We start from the raw sequence: 5,549 nt of genomic DNA, 5'->3' as shown, positions 1-5,549 counted from the left end.
ACTCATGGGCAGGTCAAAGTGGAATGTTTAGTTAATTGTGTGTATTTATAGGGCGAAGCACATGCTCCCATAAGTAGCAGAAAAAACATGTTACTCAAATCGTGATGCAGTTTCTGTACTCATGTGAGGGTTTAGAATGAGGAGTCACCTTCACCAACTTCACCGCGGTTTTGGTTGATTCCCCACTCCCTCCTTAACACTGGACTTTCAGATTCAAGTTTTCTAGGATGGGTGTTCACTGGAGCTCTGTATCTATGGGAAGTCAGAAGTGCTGACAGACAAAGACTGAGGAGTCTGTCAAGCTGAGCTAAAGAGGATCATATTGAGGAAGGTCCTGGAGCCTTGGAAAAGTGCGGAAGACTATGCAGGATGGTCAATTTTTTTTAAAAGGATCCTTACAGTTTTGTGTATCCTGAACTTAAGTAGCCCTCATGCTGCCTGTATTGAGGCGAAGGTGGAATACTTCAACAAGCCATGTGAAAATGTTGCTGTAATGCTAGAAGTGAAGAACTGTAATTTATTGTTGCCATTGTCTGGTTCCAAGACAGTGCTTGCTGCCCTCTGGCTGACAATACTTCATCTAGGAAGTGCTGGGACCTAATCCAGGACATACTGAAGCTAAATGGGAATCTTGTCACTAACCTCAGTGTGCGCTGGATCACTCCTGCAGTATTGTCAGCTCTTAGTGTCTTATCACCAATCTTGCAGTGTTTGGTTTTAGTCCCAGCTATTGCAAGAGGCCACCTGAGAATCCTAATTCTCATAAAAACCTTTATTTTAGCTGTAATGGTGGCAAAGTTTAAATGGTGAAGTGAGCACCCTCTAAAGCAGGGCTGGGCAAAATGCCCTCTGTGATCCCGCAAAGCTGTCAGATCCAGCCCATGGACACAGTGGGGAGCCTTAGAAAGACTCCCTGCCTGCCCCCGACATTCTGCTAAGAAAAGTGGCCATTGCAGGACTCTGTTTAAACAGCTGTGAGCCTGAGGGAGGGAGGAGAGGATTCAAACACTGCTTCCACCCCCGGCACAATCCCATTGGCCAGTTTCCGGACAATGGGAGCTGCCTGTTAACCTTCTCCCATCCCCTCGAGCTCGTAGCTATTCAAAAACCACATGGACTTTGTAGCCAGTGAGGGGGGGCAGGACAGGCAGGGAGTCTGCTTGAGAAGGCTGTTAGCCAGAGTCAAGCAGCTAAGTCTCCCAGCCAGAGCCTGCCTCTGGCATCCCAATCCTTTGCCTTCCTGCCCCACAGAACCCAAACCCTCTGTCCCCTTCTGCACCCTCCCAGATTCTGCACCCCAATCCTCTGCCCCAGGTCACAATTCCAAACCCCTGCACCCCCTCCTGCATCCCAATTCTCTGCCCCAAGGCATAACCTGCCCATGGCACAGCACAAACCCCTCCTCCTGCAACCTAGTCTCCATCCCCAGGTCACAATGCCCTCTTGCCCAAAGTCACAATGCAAACCCCTGCACCCTAGTCCCATAACCCAGGTCGCAACTGCCTCCTTCACCCAAACTCCCTCCTAGACCCCCATACCTTCTCCTGCACCACAATCCCTTACTGCAAGTTCCCCTCTGTATCCAACCTCCATCCCAGATCCTGTACCTCCTCCATTAATATGGAAAACCCAGCCCTTGACCACTTTCCAAATTTTTGGCGTGGCCCCCCCATAAAAAATGATTGCCCACGCCTGTTCTAAAGGCTCAGAAACCAGAAAGCCAATAAAAAGAAGCCCACATTTTTATTTAAAGAAATCTCATGTGCGTGAACCCAGACAAGCTCTACATTGACGAATGAACTCTCACAGAAACATGATAAAAAGAAAAACACCGTGTCACCCACGGGCCAGCACAAAACAATCATTCCATAAGTGACCTGTCAGTCCTCATCCTCCAAGCAAACCTGCACAACACCTTCAAAACATAAGCCTAGGATTTATGGCTTCTTACACCAATCTGTCACCCACTCTTTTTGTCCTATATCTGCAGAGATGTTAACCAGCCACTTCCCCTTGAATGATCACTTAGAATATATGTTAACTGCTTATGCTCAACATAACGTGTTCCATCTTGTATTTAGCTGTGACACTCAATGCCTTCTGCAGAGTTGGAGAAGAGCTATGTAGCTCACAAGATTGTCTTTCACCAACAGGACTATCTGTTGTTTTTTAAGTTTTATTTCACCAACAGACATTGGCCCAGGTAACAAGTTCTCTCTGGTGAGTTTTAAGGCAATCTCATAATTTTGGAGCCCACTCATGGTTTTCACATAGTTGGGATTGGCAGTATGGAGTACATTGCTGGGTGGCAATAACAGATAGACCCAAGTATGGAGCAATGTAGTTTGTGCCTCTGATTATTCTTCAGTGCTCCTTCTGCGTCTGGTTTAGACAGGTAATTCATCAAGTGCAGTGTAGAAATGTTTGTGGGTTTTGTAAGTTATGATCCATAAACTGGGTCTGATTCTTCCTTGCCCTGTGCCTGGCATGCTTATTTACAGTTCTGCAATGTAGGTGTAAATAACCCATTTAGTAAGCATAGTAGCTTTTTATATTGTGTAAGGTAAATGACCACACAAGGAGAAAGGCGGGGAAAAATCAGTCCTTGATGCCTTCAGTTTGCACACCTTTCGACATCACAATGTCAGGTGGAAACAGATTAGGCATGATGCATAGCTTGAATCCTGTTATATTAAAAAATAAAATTAAAAAATCCCCTGATGAATATTTGGGTTGACAGACCATTTTCCAAAATTATTTTCAGAGCTCTACATTTAGCAGAATCCACTGCCTTTGAAGTAATGTTACAGTAGAAGAATTAGTTGTAGAGGAGGGCTGTCTAATATTACTTCTAAGAGAGCAAGAAGCATTCCCATTGGTAATCTACTGTAACAGGCTGAGGATGAGAGCTGGGAGAGATACACACCTTAGCAGTTTTGCCCACCAGAGGGAGGCAAATGCAAACAGAAATGTAGTTTTATATGGCAGACCATTATTCATCAACTTTCCTTGCACAGATTACAAACTGTAGTTTCCAGGACTTCTGCTAACACTTTTACTTAGTGGAATTTAGCTCTTGTACTTGATTTTAAGTCAAATTATTAGTCTCTTAGACTGAGTATGCTGCACTTAGTCACATAGGTTATGTCTACACTGGCATGAATTTCCGAAAATGCTTTTAACGGAAAACTTTTCCGTTAAAAGCATTTTCAGAAAAGAACGTCTAGATTGGCAGGATGCTTTTTCGCAAAAGCACTTTTTGCGGAAAAGCGTCCGTGGCCAATCTAGACGCGGTTTTCTGCAAAAAATCCCCGATCGCCATTTTCGCAATTGGGGCTTTTTTGCGGAAAACAATACTATGCTGTCTACACTGGCCCTTTCGCGCAAAAGTCTTTCGGAAAAAATAGTATTTCCGGAAAAGGACTGATGATTTTACAGGAGATCGTCAGTGCTTTTCCGGAAATTCAAGCGGCCAGTGTAGACAGCTGGCAAGTTTTCCCGGAAAATCAGATGATTTTGCGGAAAAACTTGCCAGTCTAGACACAGCCATATATGGGTGCGTCTACACAGCACCCTAAACTCAAAATAAGATATGCAATTTGTGCTATGCAAATTGCACATCTTATTTCAAATATCTTTCAAAATAGCTTATTTTGAAATTTGGTGTGTCTACACAGTGCCAAATTTCAAAATAATGTGCTATTTCGAGCCATCCCATAACCCTTGTGCTACAAGATTTATCAGGATGGCAAAATAGTGCAGTTGTTATTTCAAAAAATATTTCAAAATAACAGGCAACTTGTTAAGATGCGGGGTAGCTATTTTGGGATACCTCCAGTATCCCGAAATAGCTGTTCAGTGTAGATGTACTCATAGATTGTGGCATTGTGGCTTAAATCCATATTGCTTTGGGTGGTCTTTTTTATTGGTCTGAGCTACAGCACTTGGAATTAGATTGTGAAACCCTCATATTTGTGGCAAGGCTTTGATACCGTCACATGCATAAAAATTACTGAATAGCTGCTAAGAAGAATACACTTAAAAATAAGACTTGACTTTTGTTTGCCTCACCACAGTTGCTCTCTTCACTTCCCTGGCATCAGATATGATAACGTAAAATAAAACAAACTGCTTTTCCAAGGAAGGAAGGAAGAGAATTTCAAAGGGCTGGTTTTGAAGCGCCCTCTAAGTTTCTTCTCCCACTTCACAGATGCCTTTAAAAAGCACAGTTTGAAGCAACTTATTCCCCTCCCTATCTCATGTCTTTCGCACTCAGTAGCTCTGATACACATTCTATCCCAGTGGTAGGTCTTGTCTGAAATACATCAAGCCAAATCTTGTGTTCATTTACAATGTACAAAGAACTATAGCAGTACCAGAGCTATCAATTATTTTAAATTCCATTATTAATACACTAAAAGCGAGTTCAGTTCCCTCTAGTTGAGAATACTAATACTCACAAACCAGGAAAGAGCTCCTTAGCTCAGGCAAGTGCTTAAGGGCATCTGTGCCCTAGTAGTCAGCCTGCAGGCAGCTACTGCAGCATAAGAGGAGTCATCCTGTGCTCCATCTTGTGTTTTGTCCCATGCATAGAATTTGTGGAGTGTGAACCCACTGAGCAAGCTTTAACAGGAGGACAGTATGGAGACTCACCCTTATGAAATTCTCAGAAGCAAACATTGTGTTCCCACAGGGTGACATGGCCCTTAACGCATCCAGAGTCATGTGACTTCCAGGATGCACCACACAGCTTGGTGAGTGGGGAATTTGAGTTGCATTAAGGGACAGCTAGTCTACCAAGGATCCTCACCCACAGGAGAGAATGTAAGCTGAAATTGCAAGGCTCATGAGGCAATGTGTTGATAAGGAAATTCAATTTAAAATTTGGTTGAACTGATTTGAAATGAATCATTTCAGGCCAGTCCAACAAAATGAAATATTCTGGAACAACGGAAATTTCCTTATGGAAATTTTTAGGTTAGCAGAAACCATATTTTCCATTGGAACGTCATTCTGATGGAAAATTCGCAACCAGTGCTACATAAAACCTCATTGTCCAAATCCTTCAATTGAGGCCTCCTCATAGTCAATGTCCCCGATAGTAGACTTCCCCACGCCAAACTGATGTCCCACAGAGCAGTAGCTGTCGGGGGCGGCCAGCTTCCACAGAGCAATAGCGACCCACTTCTCCAGGGGGATGGTGGCCCACAAGCGGGTGTCCTGGCATTGCAGGGCAGGGGCAAGCCAGGCTCAGAGCTCCTGGAAAGTGGTTTTCCGCATCTGGAAGTTTCAGAGCCACTGGTTGTCATCCCACTGCTGCATAACAAGCCGATCCCACCAGTCAGAACTGGTGACCAGCCTCTAAACTTGCCTCTCCAGGAATAAGTTCGGGGGCAAGGGCAGTAGGGCTGCAGCCTGAGTGAGGGGCTCAAAGCTGGGCTCTGAATCCAGCTCTTCTGCAAATGTCATGACGGTCTCATGAAGATGCAGCAGAATTTCCATCATCACAGTGTGGGGCCATCGCCTGCCCAGGGGCAGCTCAGGCTCCA

This window comes from Pelodiscus sinensis, chromosome 11 (assembly GCF_049634645.1).
Source record: "Pelodiscus sinensis isolate JC-2024 chromosome 11, ASM4963464v1, whole genome shotgun sequence".
NCBI lineage: Eukaryota > Metazoa > Chordata > Testudines > Trionychidae > Pelodiscus > Pelodiscus sinensis.
Note: the sequence above shows the minus strand (reverse complement) of the source record.